Here is a 24,167-nt window from a genome sequence, read left to right on the forward strand (position 1 = left end):
ACTTTTGTAATATGATTTCCTTATTTCTTTCTATTGTAGGTTTATTATGCAGTATTTTCCAAAATTCCAAGGTACATGCTTACAAATTATATTTAAATGTTAGCTTTTATCACATCCAAAGATATGCATTATAAATTAGTATGTGGTAAACTACGATCATTGCGCTTTGGTGATTTCCTCATTATTTGTTGGAAGTTCCTTTAACTTCTGTTCATGTTACAAATCATTTAATACATATAACTGTACAAAGTCAAGATTTTGTAAAGTCTGTATTCTATTTGAATTTTTATATTACATAATGTCTTACAGAGAGAGCTCAAACTCTCTAATTCCATGTTTCAAAATAGATATTCTTTCACTTTTAACTTTTGGGCATAATCATCCTTCTCCTGTTTGGCTCTTCCGTAACACTTTCAGATCCTGGGACCCACACTTAGCAGGAGAGTCTGTTGATGGGATTCCTTTCTGATCTAATAAGTGGAGATAATAATAGATGCTGCCGCTAAGAGTCCTGTCAGATAAAGCTCCTATAAATAACTGTCCATCCCTCACTAATAAATTCCAAGATGCAGCGTAAGGACAAAGCAGAACTTGCCCTCATCTGGTGGCCTGGTGAGTGCAGTGGAATGCCTCTTCCCTGTCTGCCCTACCATAATCCTGCTTCACCTGTTACTGTTAGGTGTCTGAAGCTGTCAAACGGATTCCAAGATCTGGTCTGAGATACCATGAAACTTTCTCAACTGCAGACCCCTGTAATCAGCCACCAACTTACCTGGAGGTAAGAAAATCAAAAAGAAGAGGAAAAAGTAGAAAAAGAGATGAGGTCTCATGGCTGCAGCACCAGTGAAGAGGAGAGGCAGCAACACAGGTGGAGGCCAGAATGTGGGACCAGGGCCTGGAGTCTGAGGGCTTTTTATGATGCTCTGGGGCCTGTGGTTTGTTCTTGGTCAGCAGAGCCTAACAAAAGGGAATAACTTAGTCCCACACATGAAATTTCCAGAGACAAAAAACTGCATGAATATGGCACAAAATCAATGATGAAAAAGCAGAAGACCCACGTTAGCCAGGCAACACTGAAGGGGAAGCAAAGCCAGAGATGGACACTACTAAGTGGTCAGGTGCTCACTGTCAATCAGCAGTAGTCGGGGGGATATGTGTATCGATCAAGAGGAGCCAATGGGTCAAGGGAGAGAACAGGAAGTCCAGAGGCAGAGGGGGAAAACATAGCAACTGATCTTTGATGGATCCCTGGCAATTCCGAGGAGAAAAGCTAATCCTTTCCAACAGTGGTGTGTGACACAGCACTTCCACACACATCAGAGACACAGCTCACCACTTCCACAAGAGTGAATTCAACATGGTTCCTTCACCGAAATGTAATCACAAACCATAAGACTCCTAGAAGACCACACAGGGAAATGCTAGCGGCCTTGGCATTAACAATGATCTTTCAGATAAAAATGCCAAAAGCGTGCACCATGAGAGAAATACTCGATAACATGGACTTCTTTAAAATTAGCAACTTTGCCTACGTCGTGGGCAGTGCTCAGAGAAAGAAAAGAGAAGTGACAGACTGGGAGAAATTATTTGCTGGACTCATACCTGATAAGGCACTTACATTTAAAATACACAAACATCTAAAAATTCTGAGAAAACTAACAACCCAATTAAAATGGGGCCCAAAGTGTAAACAGACACCTGTAAAGAGATGGGAGTAACCACGGGGAAACCACTGGACAGCACAGTTCACGGGGAGTGGCACATTCAGATCACATCCGCCCCATGCCTATCACAAAAGCGGAGGTCTGAACGCCAAGAGTGCTGAGTGCTGACAGGAGGTGAAGGACTGGTGCGTTCCTTCAGGACTGCTGGACTCCGGTGCCAGCTGGCCACTGTGTGGGACTGCTGGGCTCACTGTGCCCTTCCCCACGGCTCAGCACACAGGCTCCTGCGGTTGGCCCAAAGCGGCCGGAAATCGCATCCACGTGAAATTGGCACATGAGTGATAGTTTGTACAAATTTTATTTATAATTGCTCTAAGTTGGATGCAAAAGAGTTGCCCTTCAACAGATGAGAATCTAAGGAAACTGTTGTACTCTCATGCAATGTGATACTGTTCATTGATAAAAAGAAGTAAAGGTATTTAGGATTCCTAAATGCATATTGGCAGGTGTAAAAAGCAATCCAGAAGGATTACGTTCAGTGATTCTAAACACATGACATTCCAGGAAATGCAAAATTGTACATATTATTAAAAACAAATCAGTGGTCACCAAGATTTGAGGGAGAGGTAACAATGAATAGGTGAAGCACAGCAGATTTTGTGTATGAAACTATTTTCTCTGACATCCATAGATTGTATGACACAACCTTCAGCACATGGTGTAAGGGACTGAGTTAAGGTAATGGATTATTATTGGCTCATCAGTGATAACAAAGAAAATAAGCTAATGCAAGCTCAGTTGTAGGGGTAACTTGGGGTGTGAGAAATGTACGGCAATTCTGTCAATATTTCTGTAAACTTTTCCAAAAACTCGATTAGTTAAAATAATCAGTTGACTGATCTTCAGAATTTCTTTTTGAATCAATTCCTTTCCTTTGGTAGTGATGTACCTGGGTTTTGAAGGCCACTCTGCATAAGAGTAGCTGTAGGCTACATTGTGAAATTGGGAAGTAGATGCTCAGCACCTATTGTTTATTGTTTTGATAAGTGTAGATACTTTGGATTTCTACATAGATTTTAAGATCTTTTTGAGAATTTATGGAAGAGAAGCCTGCTGAAATTGTATTACATGTTTCAGTGATTCTAATAATTATTTTGAGGTACTGTATTTGGAGTAATGCCTTCTAATCCTTAAACATGAGAGTTCTCTGCAATTATTAAGGTTTGCTTTAATTTTCCTGAGCAATCTTAAGGCGTTTTAGTGAACAAAATGCCCTTTTACTAACCTTATTCCTAAGTATTTCTTTCTGATTATAACAAAAACTTTGACCATAATTTTATTTTTAGATTTCTTTACTATTCAGAGAGAGAAAGAGGGAGAAGGAGAAAGAGAGAGAGAAATATATCTGGTTGAGTGACTTCTATATCTGAGAACTTCCAAAATTGCTAAGTTAATCTCCTTCTTACTGTAGGCCTACTCACATTTTCTATTGATTTCTGGGTTCATTTCAGTAATTTGTGTCCTACTAAATTAAATAGATTTTTGGCACAACATTGTTCCTAGTGATGCCCTATAGGACCTTTTCTCTAAGGTTGTAGAATTGATCTCCCTTTTATTCCTGAGTTTGAGAATTTAATCTTCTCTATTTCTTCATCAGTCTCCTAAAAGTTTGGTCAATTTTTCTGATATTTCTGAAGAATCGGCACAAGCTTCCCCTGACTCTCTTCACTGGGTTTTTCTTTCTACTCCATTGACTTCCCTTCTACTTTGCTTCATTTCAAATTCCCTTCCCCCAGCTTTTCCTGAGAGCTCAGATGATAGTCCTAATTTTGATTTTGTGTTCTAGTAGGGGCAGTTAAAGTTAGAAACGGCCCTCTAAGCACTGCTTCAGATGCATCCTGTAAGTTTGATAGACTGTGGTCCAAGTACATTCAATCCATAAGACCATCAAATTTCTGTTTTATTTCGCACTTTGATTTTCACATTATTTGGAAAATTCTTGGCCTGTATCCAAGTGTTTATGCAATTCCTCTCATTGGATTTTCCAGTTTCATTCCACTGTTGCTAGAGAACACACCATGAGGAAAGCAACCCTGTTGGCCACATGAGAAAGGGCACTGGCCCAAGACTCCTTCCTTGCCAAGTCATGAAGGGCCTCCTAGCTGTCTGGCTGACTGCTTTGTGTGGGCACGTCTTTCCTTCTTTCAGGTTTAACGCACACACCGTGTTCTGCTTAAGCACCTTTGCCAGTGGCGCAGAGGCAGGACCCCCGATTTCAGTATTTCCAACTCCACGGAGCAGGGCAGCGTCCTGTAGAGTGCTATGAAGGGCTGAGCACAAGACAATGGCTCTTCTTCATGGGCTCACGAGGGAGAGTGGAGCTGCTAGCCAGGGCATCTGAGCAGCACTTCTGAAGCTGACCTCGTCTGTCCCTTCACTCTCTGAGAGAAGGTGTGCTTCCATCCAATGCTTGACTCTGCTGTGTTTTCCTTGGCATTTCTGACACCAAAGTGTAGGGAGCAGAACTGATTGGACTTCTGTTCCTCCCGTTTCACATAGTGACAACCTTGGTCATCAATGTTCGTTGGAGTCCTACCCTGGCCTTGGTGAGCAGTATGTACATTCTGAAAACACAAACATTGTGCCATTTCAATCTCCTTCTATTTACTAAGACATGCCCCATGCACTAGTGTGAGGCACACCCACGCACACTGAAAAAGAAAGTGAATTCTACCACTTAGTTAAAGCTCACTAATGGTCTACCAGTACCTGTATATTTGTATCTTCTCTGGCATTGGGTAATTTTCTAGTATTTCTTTCAAGACGTTGTCCACCCCTTTGGAATTCTCAAAACCCTTTTGAAATGCAGTGGCCCAAATAGTTGCTTGTTTAGCATTGTTCCCCAAATTCCAAAAGTCTCTTCCTTCCCCTTCATAGTTTCTTCCCTTTTCTGACTGTGCATTTTCAAATAGCCTGTCATCACCTTTGCTGATTCAATCTTGTATTTCTTCCATCCTGCAATAGATACTTCTATCTTGCACTTGGTTGTGCCGAGCGTTTTTCAGGTCAAGAATTTCTGGTTGGTTTTACATTAATTGCCCCCACCTCTTTGTTCAGTTGCTCTTTAAAGCAAGAAAGGGTTTTTCAGGTGTTTCTCAGGCATTTCTGTTTTCATAAAAATGGTTTTAGGAGGTTTATCTGCAAGTCCTCTTAAATTAATAACTACCTCGTCCATTTCTGGCTCCTAACTCCTTCTGTTAGGTGAAGTGAAGTATCACGTTAGCTTTGGAGGCGTATGGACCTGTACCATCACCTGGGCATTGAAGGATGAGGCTCGTACTCCAGTCTTCTTAAAGGCTCATACTCTAGTCTTCCTAAAGGCTCATACTCCAGTCTTACTAAAGGCTCATACTCCAGTCTTCCTAAAGCCTAACACTCCAGTCTTCCTAAAGGCTCATACACCAGTCTTCCTAAAGGTTCATACTCCAGTCTTCCTAAAGGCTCATACACAAGTCTTCCTAAAGGCACATACACCAGTCTTCCTAAAGGCTCATACTCCAGTCTTCCTAAAGGCACATACTCCAGTCTTCCTAAAGGCATATACTGCAGTCTTCCTAAAGGCTCATACTCCAGTCTTCCTAAAGGCACATACTCCAGTCTTCCTAAAGGCACATACTCCAGTCTTCCTAAAGGCATATACTGCAGTCTTCCTAAAGGCTCATACTCCAGTCTTCCTAAAGGTCATACTCCAGTCTTCCTAAAGGCTCATACTCCAGTCTTCCTAAAGGCACATACTCCAGTCTTCCTAAAGGCACATACTCCAGTCTTCCTAAAGGCTCATACTCCAGTCTTCCTAAAGGCACATACTCCAGTCTTCCTAAAGGCACATACTCCAGTCTTCTTAAAGGCACATACTCCAGGCTTCCTAAAGGCACATACTCCAGTCTTTCTAAAGCCACATACTCCAGTCTTCCTAAAGGCACATACTCCAGTCTTCCTAAAGGCACATACTCCAGTCTTCCTAAAGGCACATACTCCAGTCTTCCTAAAGGCACATACTCCAGTCTTCCTAAAGGCACATACTCCAGTCTTCTTAAAGGCACATACTCCAGGCTTCCTAAAGGCTCATACTCCAGTCGTCCTAAAGGCTCATACTCCAGTCTTCCTAAAGGCTCATACACCATTCTTCCCAAAGGCACATACTCCAGTCTTCCTAAAGGCTCATACTCCAGTCTTCCTAAAGCCACATACTCCAGTCTTCCTAAAGGCACATACTCCAGTCTTCCTAAAGGCTCATACTCCAGTCTTCCTAAGGCACATACTCCAGTCTTCCTAACATGACGTAATTTGCTGCTGTCCTTCTGGAAATTCCAAGAAGGCTGCTTTCTTCCTTTGGGCTATCGTCAGTTCCAGTATTTGAGCACTGGGTGGACCCACATTGGTGTTTGTCAGGAGTCTACAGTTGGAGTTTCAGTATGAGAGGGCAGTCCAAGTTTCGGTTTCTTCCATAGGCACTCTTGGTGTGTTGTTCACCATGAACCAGGAAGGTACCTGGGGAAATCAGTCCATGCCTGCATCCTCTCTCTGTGCCCAGGATAGGCCTGGATGCCTCACTAACACTGCTGGCCTATCGTCAGTCATTCTAGAATTCTGCCAGGCTGTGAGCACAGTCGCCACAGAAGACCCAGCACCAGGCTATACCTGCAGTGACAAGCACCACCAAGCTGGGTCATACAAACCCTGAGTCTATGACCTGCCAAACGTAGCTCGGCACGGGGGCAGTGCAAATGTTCAAACTGTTTTAAGCTGGCAATTGCCCAAGTGACTTTTCACCCAAGATTTTGCCACCAGGCATGGGTGATAATAGCTAGATGGGACATCTGCTAGACTGAGGTTCATGCCTTCCCCTTGCATCTGGGATGTTTCAGAGGCTCAGTACATGGGATGGAGGACAGTAGGCTATGCCTTGTCAGGTTTCAGCAGACTGGCATGGACTTCTAGGACAAAGTCTAGAGCTTGCTTCCCTGACCTACCTGAGGATGGGGCCTGGTGTTGCAGTGTTGTAGAAGGCAGTGCTTTGGTCAGCTAGGCTGATAAGCTAGGTTGCACCTGACTCTCACAGCCATAAAGAGCTGCATCGTCTCGGGCACACCAGGGCCCAGGCCATAGCTGGTGCTGACGCAGTCCAAGGCATCACTCCATCCCACCGCAGAGCAGGTCTCTGCCTGGTGCTGGCGCAGCCCTAGGGATCTGAGTGGGCACTGGAATGGGGACTGCTCTTCTGCCCAGGGCTCTTGACGGGTGTTGATTGAAAGGGACTGAGACGCGCCTCGGTCTGAGTCCTAATCTGTTTCTCCCTCTCACTCCTCTCTGCATACCCCTACCTTTCCCAACTTCTCCCGCCAACCAAAATCTGCAGCCCTGCCCAAGTGTCCACCGAGGACAGCCAGAGGAGCCCCATCTTCCTGCTGGCACGAGCAGGGCTCTTCCCAAATTGCCGCATTCGGTCTTGAGGAGAAGCCGTGCCCCTGACTCTCTCTTGGACCACGTCCCTTTCCTCTATGCTGTCTGACTGACAACGGAAAGAAAACAAGTGAGTAAGCAGTTCTCAATCCGGAAGTGCTAACGCTCCGTTAGAACCAAACATTTTCTGGGCATACACATTTGTCAGTATTGTTAATTGAACTCTTTTGTTCAGACCCATGTTTTAGCAAGGTGACGGCTCAGTGTGTGATTGGAAGGGTCTTCAGTAGTGCCATGAGGACAAGCACCTCACCAGCTTTGTGAGCTCCTGAGCCAATGAGACTGGATGTGGCATCCCCTGTGAACAGTCTCCCAGGGTCGAGCGAAGGAAGGACCGCAGAACCCAGGAGGGGGCATAGGAAAGGCCAGGCTGGGGGACAGCAGCCTGGACTCTGGCTTGCAGCCTGGGGCAGGCACTCTGCTCCACAGGACCATCATTGTCCCCTCTGTAGAACAGGATAGGTGGGCCAGATCATCTCTGAGGCCCTATTTGTCTTGGCTCACTAGTGTTTTAGAGCACCTGCGGCTATCCTAGCTACTCTGCTAAGCATAACAAGGTTCACAGTACTTTGATTTCATCAAAAAGAGATTTGTATCAGTTTAAAAATATCTATGCTTCCTTTCGAAGAACAGAAACCATTAGCCAGGCTACTCACAGGAAGTGCACTTATTCTCCACACCTGCTCTTCACAGTGTGGAGTCTAGCTTCACCTCAGCCCTGGGGACCTGACCAGACCAGCCACTCATTCACCCCAAAACCATGTGGAACGATGGATGGAGGATGTGCTGCGAACACACACACACACACACACACACACACACACACACACACGGGGATAGAAACCGAGAAACACACACACACACAGTATCGACACCAAAAGGTGGAGACGGAATTGGGTGGACGACTGTCACGCTGGCAGGTCTGAACCAGCCTCTGGCTTCCGTCCAGGGCCTGCTCCTGCCGCAACACTCTTAAAGCTCAGACACTCCAGCTTGGAAACCTCCTCTTAATCTTGGCCTCTGTCTTCCAGGGGTTGCCTGTCTTGTGGCTGGCAGCAGGGGATCTCTCCTGAACCTTTGCAGTGCTCTACGTGAGGGATGTCCTGGACCTAACCTAGATGGCCGAAGTCACAGTGAGGGGCCCATCAGGGGAACTTGGTTTCTGTTGTGTTTCTTTATGCTTGCTTTCTAGCAAGGCCCCACTGACATCAGATGCTTATCAATATCCGAGGAAGGAACTGCATTTCCATCTCTGCCCTCTCCTGATTTCAGTCTCCCTTTCACTCTTCCAGATGAGTTGCGGCTCCTGCACCAGGGGGATTCTTTGGTAAGCCGCCCTCTCTGCCTCACAAGGGGCATTACGGGCATAAGTGTTCTGTGCTGGCAGAACCAGCTTCATGGGAAGGTTGAGTCCTCGTTTTCCTGGACACAGAGTTCGGTAAGGATGTGGGTGCACAGTTTTGACCAGCAAACCTTGTTAAATAGGAACATCATCTACAAACATTTTGGCAATGGATCAAAGATTCTGAACAAAGATCCGTCTGTACTGCTACAGTGAGTTGGGGTTGTTGAGAGACCAGTTGGGTCACCTTAGTGTTGGGCTCCTTGATTAACGAGCATCTCCCAGGCTTCCTGGCCTTGCTGATGGACGATGGGCACCTCACTCCTGGCTCCCCTCCGTCGTGCCTTTCTTAGGTTGGAGGGCTTGCTGCATTGTGTGCTAGTTTGCTGAACGTGTGTTTGCTTGCACCACGAACGCGTCGACCTCTTGCTGGCTACGGACAGGTCGGAGTGTTCAGAGCAGAGCAGGCAGTTGAACGAGGTCATCATTTATTTTCAAAACCTGCTTTCAAGTGGAGCAACTCACAACAGTGAAATGCCACTGCACAAGGAGTCCAGAAGTCTGCGTGTGAATTCTCAGTCTCTGGATCTGAGGGTGGCTGCGGGTTTGCCCATAGGCAGGACCCCGTCTTCCCTCAACATCATCAGCAATCTCTAGACGTGATGGTTCTGTGCCACTTTACTGTGCCTGAAATCAACTGGCCATGTTGCTTCACTCTGCAGACACAGCCTCACTTCGTGACATTTTATTTTTCAATGGATCACGGATTCTTACTAATGTCAACCTCCTCAACACAAGCATGCAAGCAGCAGCACACCCTTGAACTAAAATACCCACACAGCTCTGTACGTCCCTCTGCTCATCACTTCCCACTGCATCTGTTCGTCGCCACTGTGACCACCACCTGTGCACTCTGCCGAAATTCCTCCATGGACCACGTGGCACAAACGTCCCTCCTTCTCCGAAGCAGGATGTGCTGTGCACGTACTCATGACATTAATGCCCGACTAACGTGGCTCAAATGAGCTTCAGTTACCTCCTCTCTTCTGAGTCTTTAGTTCTCCCATCCAGGGCTGACACAGCTATCACCAAGCTCATCAGGGCTGCAGGGCCCTGCCAGCCCTCTGCTTCACTGCTCACTCTCTCCCCCTAACGTGGCTGCCGAATCCCACCCATCGTCTCAAAATTCAAGGCATCAGGAAGGAAAATGGCCCGGAGTGAAGAGCATCCACCTGCTTCATTTTTAACCCACCCTCCCTCAGTTTCATAAATCATGTTATTGAGTCACATTGGCGTACGTAAGGCTTATGTCTCTAGTGCATCCGTCTCAGTAGTTTGGAGATTAGGATGCACCTGTGAAACCACCAGCAGTTTCAAAGCCATAGGCACACCCGTCTCCTCCCAGCATCTTCCTGCCAGGTTCTTCTCCTCCTGCCCCTTCTCTTCCTCTCTCTCCTTCCTCTCCACCTTCTTCTCCCTTTGGTAAGAATACTTGGGATAAGATCTGGCTGCGTGGTACCTTTGAAGCCTACAATACTATCTTCATGGCTGTGGGCACTATGCTATTACCTGGACCCCAGATCCTGTTGGTCTTGCAGAACTGAAACTCTGCCCTTCGGACACACATGCCCTTTTCCTTCCACATGGTCCCTGGCCACCCGCAGTCTATGCTTGGCTTCTGGGAGTTTGACTGTCTTAGAGACACAGAGCTTTTGTCTTTATTGTTCTCATTTATCTTAACACCTGCCTTTCAGGCCAAATCATGTGGTCACATGGGAGTATGAGTATGCAGACACCTTCACAAGTTGATGTCACTTCCTTTGGGGGTGTGGTCTAGACAAGATCACTGGGACACATGGAGGTTCACAGCATTATTTGCAATCCCAAGACACTTAAGCAGTTCCATTGTCCACTGACACATGAATGAACACAGAATGTGTCATACACACAAACATACATTGGAACATTGTTCAGCGTTTTTAAAGGAGATACTGAAATTCTCATCAATATGGACAAACTAAGTGGACATATGTTTGAAATAAGCCAGACTGCTTGATCTCAGTTATACAGACTGAAAAAGAAAATATGATTAACTGGAATGCACAGAAGTGGACAATATGAAGGTCATGATCAGAAATAAGTGGAGAGAAGGGGAGGATGAGGATCAGAGGCCAGGATGCTTTGGTCATGTGTAATTAGCTTAGAGCCCTAATACGCAGCATGGGCACTCTAATTTATAATATTGGACTGTACTTTGAAACATGCTGAGAAAGCATACGTTAGGCAATTACATGCACACACAAAGGCAAGGGTGGGACAAAGGTTGCACTGATTTGTTGGCCATCATTAACATTTACCTAGGGACAAGTGTATGCAAACACCCTGCTGTGCACCTCACACATGTACGACAAGAAGACTGGTACTTGAATCCAAAGAGACAACTAGAGGATTCAAGCAGAACAGGAAACCCAGAAATGAGCCAATGTACTGTACATGTACAGTCCCCTGCTCCACAAGAACATCAAGAACACACACCAGGGAAGACATGTCTCCTCAGTAAATGGTGCTGCTAAAACTGGACATCGACATGTGGAATGCAAGTGGACTTTCATTGACACAATACACACACACAAAAAAACTCTAAATGAATCAAATATTGACCTGACACTTCAAACTGCTATTGTTAATTTCTGTGGGTGTCTCCACATTGCCATCCACAGTATAGATCCACAGGAATCTGTACTGGACACCATGTTCACTGTGGCTTTATGAAGTCCAATCAGGATATGGAAACAAAGTATCCATCAATGGATGGATAAAGAGGAGCATCTACAGACCATGGACTCTTATTCATCCTTTAAAATTAAGGAGGACCTGTTTGTGACAACACAGATTGACCTGAAAGGCAGATTAAGATAAATGAGAACAATAAAGACAAAAGCTCTGTGTCTCTAAGACAGTCAAACTCCCAGAAGCCAAGCATAGACTGCGGGTGGCCAGGGACCATGTGGAAGGAAAAGGGCATGTGTGTCCGAAGGGCAGAGTTTCAGTTCTGCAAGACCAACAGGATCTGGGGTCCAGGTAATAGCATAGTGCCCACAGCCATGAAGATAGTATTGTAGGCTTCAAAGGTACCACGCAGCCAGATCTTATCCCAAGTATTCTTACCAAAGGGAGAAGAAGGTGGAGAGGAAGGAGAGAGAGGAAGAGAAGGGGCAGGAGGAGAAGAACCTGGTAGGAAGATGCTGGGAGGAGACGGGTGTGCCTATGGCTTTGAAACTGCTGGTGGTTTCACAGGTGCATCCTAATCTCCAAACTACTGAGACGGATGCACTAGAGACATAAGCCTTACGTACGCCAATGTGACTCAATAACATGATTTATGAAACTGAGGGAGGGTGGGTTAAAAATGAAGCAGGTGGATGCTCTTCACTCCGGGCCATTTTCCTTCCTGATGCCTTGAATTTTGAGACGATGGGTGGGATTCGGCAGCCACGTTAGGGGGAGAGAGTGAGCAGTGAAGCAGAGGGCTGGCAGGGCCCTGCAGCCCTGATGAGCTTGGTGATAGCTGTGTCAGCCCTGGATGGGAGAACTAAAGACTCAGAAGAGAGGAGGTAACTGAAGCTCATTTGAGCCACGTTAGTCGGGCATTAATGTCATGAGTACGTGCACAGCACATCCTGCTTCGGAGAAGGAGGGACGTTTGTGCCACGTGGTCCATGGAGGAATTTCGGCAGAGTGCACAGGTGGTGGTCACAGTGGCGACGAACAGATGCAGTGGGAAGTGATGAGCAGAGGGACGTACAGAGCTGTGTGGGTATTTTAGTTCAAGGGTGTGCTGCTGCTTGCATGCTTGTGTTGAGGAGGTTGACATTAGTAAGAATCCGTGATCCATTGAAAAATAAAATGTCACGAAGTGAGGCTGTGTCTGCAGAGTGAAGCAACATGGCCAGTTGATTTCAGGCACAGTAAAGTGGCACAGAACCATCACGTCTAGAGATTGCTGATGATGTTGAGGGAAGACGGGGTCCTGCCTATGGGCAAACCCGCAGCCACCCTCAGATCCAGAGACTGAGAATTCACACGCAGACTTCTGGACTCCTTGTGCAGTGGCATTTCACTGTTGTGAGTTGCTCCACTTGAAAGCAGGTTTTGAAAATAAATGATGACCTCGTTCAACTGCCTGCTCTGCTCTGAACACTCCGACCTGTCCGTAGCCAGCAAGAGGTCGACGCGTTCGTGGTGCAAGCAAACACACGTTCAGCAAACTAGCACACAATGCAGCAAGCCCTCCAACCTAAGAAAGGCACGACGGAGGGGAGCCAGGAGTGAGGTGCCCATCGTCCATCAGCAAGGCCAGGAAGCCTGGGAGATGCTCGTTAATCAAGGAGCCCAACACTAAGGTGACCCAACTGGTCTCTCAACAACCCCAACTCACTGTAGCAGTACAGACGGATCTTTGTTCAGAATCTTTGATCCATTGCCAAAATGTTTGTAGATGATGTTCCTATTTAACAAGGTTTGCTGGTCAAAACTGTGCACCCACATCCTTACCGAACTCTGTGTCCAGGAAAACGAGGACTCAATCCTTCCCATGAAGCTGGTTCTGCCAGCACAGAACACTTATGCCCGTAATGCCCCTTGTGAGGCAGAGAGGGCGGCTTACCAAAGAATCCCCCTGGTGCAGGAGCCGCAACTCATCTGGAAGAGTGAAAGGGAGACTGAAATCAGGAGAGGGCAGAGATGGAAATGCAGTTCCTTCCTCGGATATTGATAAGCATCTGATGTCAGTGGGGCCTTGCTAGAAAGCAAGCATAAAGAAACACAACAGAAACCAAGTTCCCCTGATGGGCCCCTCACTGTGACTTCGGCCATCTAGGTTAGGTCCAGGACATCCCTCACGTAGAGCACTGCAAAGGTTCAGGAGAGATCCCCTGCTGCCAGCCACAAGACAGGCAACCCCTGGAAGACAGAGGCCAAGATTAAGAGGAGGTTTCCAAGCTGGAGTGTCTGAGCTTTAAGAGTGTTGCGGCAGGAGCAGGCCCTGGACGGAAGCCAGAGGCTGGTTCAGACCTGCCAGCGTGACAGTCGTCCACCCAATTCCGTCTCCACCTTTTGGTGTCGATACTGTGTGTGTGTGTGTTTCTCGGTTTCTATCCCCGTGTGTGTGTGTGTGTGTGTGTGTGTGTGTGTGTGTGTGTGTTCGCAGCACATCCTCCATCCATCGTTCCACATGGTTTTGGGGTGAATGAGTGGCTGGTCTGGTCAGGTCCCCAGGGCTGAGGTGAAGCTAGACTCCACACTGTGAAGAGCAGGTGTGGAGAATAAGTGCACTTCCTGTGAGTAGCCTGGCTAATGGTTTCTGTTCTTCGAAAGGAAGCATAGATATTTTTAAACTGATACAAATCTCTTTTTGATGAAATCAAAGTACTGTGAACCTTGTTATGCTTAGCAGAGTAGCTAGGATAGCCGCAGGTGCTCTAAAACACTAGTGAGCCAAGACAAATAGGGCCTCAGAGATGATCTGGTCCACCTATCCTGTTCTACAGAGGGGACAATGATGGTCCTGTGGAGCAGAGTGCCTGCCCCAGGCTGCAAGCCAGAGTCCAGGCTGCTGTCCCCCAGCCTGGCCTTTCCTATGCCCCCTCCTGGGTTCTGCGGTCCTTCCTTCGCTCGACCCTGGGAGACTGTTCACAGGGGATGCCACATCCAGTCTCATTGGCTCAGGAGCTCACAAAGCTGGTGAGGTGCTTGTCCTCATGGCACTACTGAAGACCCTTCCAATCACACACTGAGCCGTCACCTTGCTAAAACATGGGTCTGAACAAAAGAGTTCAATTAACAATACTGACAAATGTGTATGCCCAGAAAATGTTTGGTTCTAACGGAGCGTTAGCACTTCCGGATTGAGAACTGCTTACTCACTTGTTTTCTTTCCGTTGTCAGTCAGACAGCATAGAGGAAAGGGACGTGGTCCAAGAGAGAGTCAGGGGCACGGCTTCTCCTCAAGACCGAATGCGGCAATTTGGGAAGAGCCCTGCTCGTGCCAGCAGGAAGATGGGGCTCCTCTGGCTGTCCTCGGTGGACACTTGGGCAGGGCTGCAGATTTTGGTTGGCGGGAGAAGTTGGGAAAGGTAGGGGTATGCAGAGAGGAGTGAGAGGGAGAAACAGAATAGGACTCAGACCGAGGCGCGTCTCAGTCCCTTTCAATCAACACCCGTCAAGAGCCCTGGGCAGAAGAGCAGTCCCCATTCCAGTGCCCACTCAGATCCCTAGGGCTGCGCCAGCACCAGGCAGAGACCTGCTCTGCGGTGGGATGGAGTGATGCCTTGGACTGCGTCAGCACCAGCTATGGCCTGGGCCCTGGTGTGCCCGAGACGATGCAGCTCTTTATGGCTGTGAGAGTCAGGTGCAACCTAGCTTATCAGCCTAGCTGACCAAAGCACTGCCTTCTACAACACTGCAACACCAGGCCCCATCCTCAGGTAGGTCAGGGAAGCAAGCTCTAGACTTTGTCCTAGAAGTCCATGCCAGTCTGCTGAAACCTGACAAGGCATAGCCTACTGTCCTCCATCCCATGTACTGAGCCTCTGAAACATCCCAGATGCAAGGGGAAGGCATGAACCTCAGTCTAGCAGATGTCCCATCTAGCTATTATCACCCATGCCTGGTGGCAAAATCTTGGGTGAAAAGTCACTTGGGCAATTGCCAGCTTAAAACAGTTTGAACATTTGCACTGCCCCCGTGCCGAGCTACGTTTGGCAGGTCATAGACTCAGGGTTTGTATGACCCAGCTTGGTGGTGCTTGTCACTGCAGGTATAGCCTGGTGCTGGGTCTTCTGGGCGACTGTGCTCACAGCCTGGCAGAATTCTAGAATGACTGACGATAGGCCAGCAGTGTTAGTGAGGCATCCAGGCCTATCCTGGGCACAGAGAGAGGATGCAGGCATGGACTGATTTCCCCAGGTACCTTCCTGGTTCATGGTGAACAACACACCAAGAGTGCCTATGGAAGAAACCGAAACTTGGACTGCCCTCTCATACTGAAACTCCAACTGTAGACTCCTGGCAAACACCAATGTGGGTCCACCCAGTGCTCAAATACTGGAACTGACGATAGCCCAAAGGAAGAAAGCAGCCTTCTTGGAATTTCCAGAAGGACAGCAGCAAATTACGTCATGTTAGGAAGACTGGAGTATGAGCCTTTATGAAGACTGGAGTATGAGCCTTTAGGAAGACTGGAGTATGAGCCTTTAGGAAGACTGGAGTATGTGGCTTTAAGAAGAATGGAGTATGTGCCTTTAGGAAGAATTGAGTATGTGCCTTTTGGAAGACTGGTGTATGTGGCTTAGCAAGACTGGAGTATGAGCCTTTAGGAAGACTGCCGTATGAGCCTTTAGGAAGACTGGAGTATGACCTTTAGGAATACTGGAGTGTGTGCCTTCAGGAAGACTGGAGGATGTGCTTTTAGGAAGACTGCAGTATGAGCGTTTAGGTCGACTAGAGTATGAGCCTTTAGGAAGAATGGAGAATGCGCCATCAGGAAGACTGCACGATGTGCCCTTAGGCAGACTGCAGTATGAGACTTTAGGAAGACTGGAGAATGTGCCTTCTGGAAGACTGGAGTAGGTGCCTTTAGGAAGATTGGAGAATGTGCCTTTAGGAAGACTGGTGTATGAGCCTTTAGGAAGTTTCGAGTATGTGGCTTTAGGAAGACTGGAGTTTGTGGCTTTAGGAAGACTGCAGTATGAGCCTTTGGGAAGACTGGAGTATGACCTTTAGGAATACTGGAGTGTGTGTCTTCAGGAAGACTGGAGGATGTGCTTTTAGGAAGACTGTTGTATGAGCGTTTAGGAAGAATGGAGAATGTGCCATCAGGAAGACTGCAGGATGTGACTTTAGGAAGACTGCAGTATGAGACTTTAGGAACACTCGAGTATGTGCCTTTAGGAAGACTGGAGAATGTGCCTTCTGGAAGCCTGGAGGATGTGCCTTTAGGAAGATTGCAGTAAATTTCTTTAGGAAAACTGGAGTATGTGTTTAGGAAGAGTGGAGGATGAGACTTTAGAAAGTCTGGAGTATTTGCATTTAGGACGACTGCAGTATGAGCCTTTAGGAAGACTGAAGTATGTCCCTTTAGGATGACTGGAGTATGTGCCTTCAGGAAGTCTGGAGTATGTACCTTTAGGAGGACTGAAGTACGTGCCTTTAGAAAGACTGGTGTTTGTGCCTTCAGCAAGTGAGGAGTATTTGCACTTAGGAAGACTGGATTATGAGCCTTTAGGAAGACAGGAGTGTGAGCCTTTAGGAAGCCTGGAGTATGTGCTTTTAGGAAGACTGGAGTATATGCCTTTAAGGAAATGGAGTATGAGCCTTTAGGAAGACTGGAGCATGTGCCTTAAGGGAGACTATAGTATGTGCCTTTAGGAAGACTGCACGATGAGCCTTTGGAAGACTGGAGTATGTGCCTTTAGGAAGAGTGGAGTATGTTTCTTTAGGAAAACTGGAGTATGTGTGTTTACGAAGAATGGAGTATGAGCCTTAAAGAAGACAGGCGTTTGTGTCTTTAGGAAGACTTGTGTATGAGCCATTAGGAAGACTCAAGTATGTGCATTTAGGAAGACTAAAGTATGTGCCTCTAGGAATCCTGGAGTATGTGCCTTTACGAAGTCTGGAGTAGGAGACTTTATTAAGTGTGGAGTATGTGCCTTTAGGAAGACTTGAGTATGAGCCTCTAGGAAGACTGGAGTATGTGCCTCGAGGAAGACTGGAGTATGAGCCTTTAGGAAGACTGGAGTATGTGCCTGTAGGAAGAGTTGAGTATGTGCCTTTAGGAAGTGTGGAGGATGTGCCTTTAGGAAGAATGTAGTATGTGCCTTTAGGAAGACGGCAGTATGAGCCTTTAGGACGACTCGAGTATGTGCCTTTAGGAAGACTGGAGTATGAGTCTTTAGGAAGACTGGAATATGTGCCTTTAGGAAACCTGGGGAATGTACCTTCAGAAAGGCTGGAGGATGTGCCTTTAGGAAGACTGGAGTATGTTTCTTTAGGAAAACTGGAGTATAAGCCTTTAGGAAGAATGGAGTATGTCCCCTTAGGAAGACTGGAGTATGTCCCTTCAGGAAGACTGGAGTATGTGCCTTTAGGAAGACTGGAGTATGTGCCTTTAGGAAGTCTGGAGTGTGTCCCTTTAAAAAGAGTGGAGTATGTGCCTGCAGGAAGACTGGAGTATGTGCATTTAGGAAGAGTGCAGGATGTGCCTTTGCGAAGACTGGAGTATGTGCCTTCAGGAAGACTGGAGGATGTGCTTTTAGGAAGGTTGTAGTATGTGCCTTTAGGAAGACTGGAGTGTGTCCCTTTATGAAGACTGAAGTATGTGCCTTTAGGAAGACAGAAAAATGTGCCTTTAGAAAGACTGGAGAATGTGACTTTAGGAGGACTGGAGTATGTTCCATTTGAAAGACTGCAGTATGTGCCTTCAGGAAGATTGGAGTCTGTGACTTCAGGAAGAGTGGAGGATGTGCCTTTAGGAAGACTGGAGTAGGTGCCTTTAGGAAGACTGAAAAATGTGCCTTTAGGAAGACTGGAATAAGAGACTTTAGGAAGACTGGAGTATGTGCCTTTAGAAAGACTGGAGTATGGGCCTTCAGGAAGACTGGAGTATGTGAACTTAGGAAGACTGGAGTATGAGCCTTTATGAAGACAGCAGTATGAGTCTTAAGAAGACTGGAGTATGTCCCATTAGGAAGACTGGAGTATGTGCCTTTAGGAAGAGTGAAAAATGTGCCTTTAGGAAGAATGGAGTATGTGACTTTAGGAGGACTGGAGTATGTGCCTTTAGAATGACTGGAGTATGTGCCTTCAGGGAGACTAGAATATATGCATTTAGGAAGACTGGAGGACGTGCTTTTAGGAAGACTTGAGTATGTGCCTTTAGGAAGACTGGAGTGTGTCCCTTTAGGAAGACTGGAGTATGTGCCTTTAGGAAGACTGAAAAATGTGCCTTTAGGAAGACTGGAGTATGTGCCTTTAGAAAGACTGGAGTATGTGCCTTCAGGAAGACTGGAGTATGTGCCTTTATGAAGAGTGGAGGATGTGACTTTAGGAAGACTGAAGTATGTGTCTTTTGGAAGTCTGCAGTATGAGCCTTTAGGAAGAATGGAGTATGTCCGTTCAGAAAGACTGGAGTATGTGCCTTCAGCAACACTGGAGGATGTGCCTTTAGGAAGACTGGAGTATGTGACTTTAGGAAGACTGGAGAGTGTCCCTTTACGAAGAATGGAGTATGTGCCTCAGGAAGACTGAATGATGTGCCTTTAGGAAGATTGGAGTATGTGCCTCTAGGAAGACTGGAGTATGTGCCTCTAGGAAGACTGGTGTATGAGCCGTTAGGAAGACTGGAGGATGTGCCTTTAGGAAGACATGAGTATGTGCCTTTAGGAAGACTGAAAAATGTGCCTTTAGAAAGACTCAAGTATGTGACTTCAGCATGACTGAAGTATGTCCATATAGGGATTGTAAAGGATGTGCCTTTGGGAAGACTGGGGTATGTGCCTTTAGGAAGACTGGAGTATGTGCATTTATGAAGAGTGGAGAATGTGCCTTTACGAAGACTGGAGAATGAGCCTCAGAAAGATTGGAGGATGTGCTTTTAGGAAGGCTGGAGTATGTGCTTTAGTAAGACTAAAGTGTGTCACTTTAGAAAGACTGGATAATGTGCCTTCAGGAGGACTGGAGTATGTGCATTTATGAAGAGTGGAGAATGTGCCTTTACGAAGACTGGAGTATGTGCCTTCAGAAAGACTGGAGGATGTGCTTTTAGGAAGGCTGGAGTATGTGCCTTTAGTAAGACTGGAGTGTGTCCCTTTACGAACACTGGAGTATGTGCCTTTTGGAAGACAGAAAAATGTGCTTTTAGGAAGATTGGGGAATGTGACTTTAGGAGGACTGGAGTATGTGCCTTTACAAAGACTGGAGTATTTGCCTTCAGGAAGACTGGAGTATGTGCCTTTAGGAAGAGTGGAGGATGCGCCTTTAGGAAGACTGGAGTATGTGCCTTTAGGAAGACTGCAGTATGAGTCTTTAGGAAGACTGGAGTATGTCCCTTTAGGAAGACTGGAGTACGTGCCGTTAGGAAGACTAAATAATGTGTGTTTAGAAAGACTGGAGTATGTGACTTTATGAGGACTGGAGTATGTGCCTTTAGAAAGACTGGAGTATGTGCCTTCAGGAAGACTGGAGTATGTGCATTTAGGAAGACTGGAGTATGAGCCTTTAGGAAGACTGGAGTATGTCCCTTTAGGAAGACTGGAGTACGTGCCTTTAGGAAGACTGAATAATGTGTGTTTAGGAAGACTGGAGTATGTGACTTTATGAGGACTGGAATATGTGCCTTTAGAAAGACTGGAGTATGTGCCTTTAGGAAGACTGGAGTATGTGCATTTAGGAAGACTGGATTATGTGCCTTTATGAATACTGGAGAATGTGCCTTCAGTAAGTCTAGATGATGTGCCTTTAGGAAGCCTGCAGTATATTTCTTTAGAAAAACTGGAATATGTACCTTTAGGAAGAGTGGAGGATGTGCCTTTAGCAAGACTGCAGTATGAGCTTTTAGGAAGTCTGGAGTAAGTCCCTTTAGGAAGACTGTTGTATGTGCCTTCAGGAAGGCTGGAGGATATGCCTTTAGGAAGAGTGGAGTATTTGCCTTTAGGAAGACTGGAGTATGAGCGTTTAGAAAGACTGGAGTATGAGCCTTTAGGACGACTGGAGTGTGTGCCTTTACGAAGACTGGTGTATGTGCCTTTAGGAAGACTGGAGTATGAGCCTTTAGGAAGACTGGAGAATGTGGCTTCAGGAAGACTGGAGGAGGTTTCCTTAGGAAAACTGGGTATGTGCCCTTAGGAAGAGTGGAGGATGTGCCTTTTGGAAGACTGGAGAATGAACCTTGAGGAAGTCGGTAGTATGTCCCTTTAGGAAGACTGGAGTATGTGCCTCAGGAAGACTGGAGGATGTGCCTTTAGGGAGACTGGAGTATGTGCCTTTAAGCAGAATAGGGTATGTGCCTTTAGGAAGACTGGAGTGTGTGCCTCTAGGAAGACTGGTGTATGAGCCTTTAAGAAGACTGGAGTATGTGCCTTGAGGAAGACTGGAGTATGTGCCTTTAGGAACACTGCAGTATGAGCCTTTAGGAAGACTGGAGTATGTGCCTTCAAAAGACTGGAGAATGTGCCTTCAAGAAGACAGGAGTATGTGCCTTTAGGAAGACTGGAGTATGTTTCTTTAGGAAAACTGGAGTATGTGCCTTTAGGAAGAGTGGAGGATGTGCCATTAGGAAGACTGGAATGTGTGCCTTTTGGAAGACTGCAGTATGAGCCTTTAGGAATAATGGAGTATGTACCTTTAGGAAGACTGGTGTACATGCCCTTAGGAAGACTGCAGTATGAGCCTTTAGGAAGACTGGAGTACGTGCCTTTAGAAAGACTGGAGGACGTGCCTTTAGGAAGAGTGGAGTATGTTCCTTTTGGAAGACTGGAGTGTATCTCTATAGGAAGACTGGAGTATGTGCCAATAGGAAGACTGAAAAAATGTGCCTGTAGGAAGACTGGAGTATGTGACTTTAGGAGGACTAGAGTATGTTCCCTTAGAGGGACTGGAGTATGTGCCTTCAGCATGACTGAAGTATGTGCTTATAGGAAGCGTGGAGGATGTGCCTTTAGCAAGACTGGAGTATGTGCCTTTAGGAAGCCTGCAGTATGAGCCTTTAGGAAGAATGGAGTATGTCCCTATAGGAAGACTGGAGTATGTGCCTTCAGGACGACTGAGAAATGTGCCTTTAGGAAGACTGGAGTAGGTGCCTTTATGAAGACTGGATTGTGTCCCTTCAGGAAGACTGGAGTATGTGCCTTTAGGAAGACTGCAGTATGTGACTTTAGGAAGACAGGGTATGTGCCTTTAGAAACAGTGGAGTATGTGCCTTCAGGAAGACTGGAGGATGTGCCTTTAGGAAGCCTGGAGTATGAGCCTTTAGGCAGACTGGAGTATGTGCCTTTAGGAACACTGGAGTATGTCCCATTAGGAACACTGGAGTATGTGCCTTTAGAGAGACTGAAAAATGTGCCTTTAGGAAGACTGGAGTCTGGGACTTTAGAAGGATTGGAGTATGTGCCTTTAGAAAGACTGGAGTATGTGCTTTCAGGAAGAGTGGAGTATGTGCCATTAGGAAGAGTGGAGGATGTGACTTTAGGAAGACTGAAGTATGGGCCTTTTGGAAGACTACAGTATGAGCCTTTAGGAAGAATGGAGTATGTTCGTTCAGGAATACTGTAGTATGTGCCTTCAGCAACACTGGAGGATGTGCCTTTAGGAAGACTGGAGTATGTGCCTTTAGGCAGACTGGAGTATGTGCCTTTAGGAAGACTGGAGTGTGTGCCTCTAGGAAGACTGGAGTATGAGCCTTTAGGAAGACTGGAGTATGTGCCGTCAGGAAGACTGGGGTATGTGACTTTAGGAACACTGGAGAATGAGCCTTTAGGAAGACTGGAGTATGTGCCTTTAGGAAGTCTGCAGTATGAGCCTTTAGGAAGACTGGAGTATGTGCCTTTGGGAAGACTGGTGTATGTGCCTTTAGGAACCCTGCAGTATGAGCCTTTAGGAAGACTGGAGTATGTGTCTTTAAGAAGACTGGAGTATGTGCCTTTAGAAAGACTGGAGAATGGGCCTTTAGGAAGACTGCAGCTTGAGCCTTTAGGATGACTGGTGTATGTCCCTTAGGAATACTTGAGTATGTGACTTTAGGAAGACTGGAGGATGTGCCTTTAGAAAGACTGGAGTATGTGTCTTAGGAAGACTGCAGTATGAGCCTTTAGGAAGAATGGTGTATGTGCCTTTAGGAAGACTGGAGGATATGCCTTTAGGAAGACTGGAGAATGTGACTTTAGGAAGACTGGAGTGTGTCCCTTTAGGAAGACTGGAGTATGTGCCTTTTTGAAGACTGAGAAATGTGCATTTAGGAAGACTGGAGTATGTGACTTTAGGAGGACTGAAGTATGTTCCCTTAGAAAGACTGGAGTATGTGCCTTTAGGAAGACTGTAGGATTGCCTTTACGAAAACTGCAGAATGTGCCTTTAGGAAGACTGGAGTGTGTCCCTTTAGGAGGAATGGAGTATGTGCCTTTAGGAAGACTGAAAAATGTGCCTTTAGGAAGACTGCAGTATGTGACTTTAGGAGGACTGGAGTATGTGCCTTTAGAAAGACTGAAGTATGTGCATTCAGGAAGACTGGAGGATGTGCCTTTATGAAGAATGGAGTATGAGCCTTTAGGCAGAGTGGAGCATGAGCCTGTAGGAAGACTGGAGTATGAGCCTGTAGGAAGCCTGGAGTATGTGCTCTAGGAAGACTGGTGTATGAGCCTTTAGGAAGACGGGAGTTTGAGCCTTTAGGAAGACTGGAGTATGTGCCTTTAGGAAGCCTGGGGAATGTGCCTTGAAGAAGACTGGAGGAAGTGCCTTTAGAAAGACTGAAGTATGTTTCTTTAGGAAAACTGGAGTATATTCCTTTAGGAAGAATGGAGTATGTCCCTTTAGGAAGACTGGAATATGTTCCTTCAGGAAGACTGGAGGATGTGCCTTTAAGAAGACTGGAGTATGTGACTTTAGGAAGTCTGGACTGGGTCCCTTTCGGAAGACTGTAGTATGTGCCTTAAGGAAGACTGGAGGATGTGCCTTTAGGAAGACTGGAGTATGAGCCTTTAAGCAGACTGCAGTATGAGCCTTTAGGAAGACTGGAGTATGATCCTCTAGTAAGACTGGAGTATGTGCCTCTTGGAAGACTGGAGTATTATAATTTAGGAAGACTCGAGTATGTGCCTTTTGGAAGACTGGAGTATGCGCCTTTATGAAAACTGGAGTATGAGCCGTTAGGAAGAACTTAGTATGTGCCTTTAGGAAGACTGGAGTATGATTCTTTAGGAAGACTGGAGTATGAGCCTTTAGGAAGACTGGAGCATGAGCCTTTAGAAGACTGGAGTATGTGTCTTTACGAAGACTGGAGTATGTGCCTTTTGGAAGCCTGGAGGATGAGCCTGAAGGAAGACTGCAGTATAAGCCTTTAGGAAGACTTTAGTATGAGCCTTTCGGGAGCCTTGTGTATGTGTCTTTAGGAAGACTGGAGTATGTGCCTTTAGGAAGACTGCAGTATGGGCCTTTAGGAAGACCGGAGTATGACCTTTAAGATGACTGGAGTATGTGCCGTCAGGAAGACTGGAGGATGTGCCTTTAGGAAGACTGGAGTATGAGTGTTTAGGAAGACAGGGGTGTGAGCATTTAGGAAGACTGGAGTAAGAGCCTTTAGGAAGACTGCAGTATGAGCTTCTAGGAAGACTGTAGTATGTGCCTCTAGAAAGCCTGGAGTATGAGCCTTTAGGAAGACTGGAGTATGAGCCTTTAGGATGACTGGAGTATGAGCCCCTAGGAAGACTGGAGTATGTGCCTCTAGGAAGACTGGAGTACAAGCCTCTAGGAAGACTGGAGTAAGAGCATGTAGGAAGACTGAAGTATGTGCCTTTAGGAAGACTGGAGTATGTGCCTTTATGAAGACAGGAGTATGCGCATTTAGGAAAACTGGAGTATGATCCTTTAGG

The 24,167-nt window shown here is 46.4% G+C and overlaps 1 long non-coding RNA gene and 1 pseudogene across 2 annotated transcripts in view; both read right to left on the reverse strand.

The window, feature by feature from the left end:
* LOC306662144 (ubiquitin carboxyl-terminal hydrolase 17-like protein 6) overlaps nucleotides 1-9,521 on the reverse strand; it is a 41,070-nt pseudogene extending 31,549 nt beyond the window's left edge. The window contains exons 1-3 of the transcript in view: nucleotides 9,363-9,521; nucleotides 7,049-7,236; nucleotides 6,785-6,914 (exon numbers count right to left, since the gene is read on the reverse strand). The product of the transcript in view is annotated as a ubiquitin carboxyl-terminal hydrolase 17-like protein 6 (transcript). The remainder of the gene's footprint in view (nucleotides 1-6,784; nucleotides 6,915-7,048; nucleotides 7,237-9,362) is intronic.
* Nucleotides 1-24,167, reverse strand: part of LOC306660663 — a 781,776-nt gene that overhangs the window by 273,779 nt on the left and 483,830 nt on the right. The gene's annotated exons all lie outside the window — the stretch shown is intronic.

Source organism: Sciurus vulgaris (assembly GCF_902686455.1).
Source record: "Sciurus vulgaris genome assembly, chromosome: 5".
NCBI classification, from domain to species: domain Eukaryota; kingdom Metazoa; phylum Chordata; class Mammalia; order Rodentia; family Sciuridae; genus Sciurus; species Sciurus vulgaris.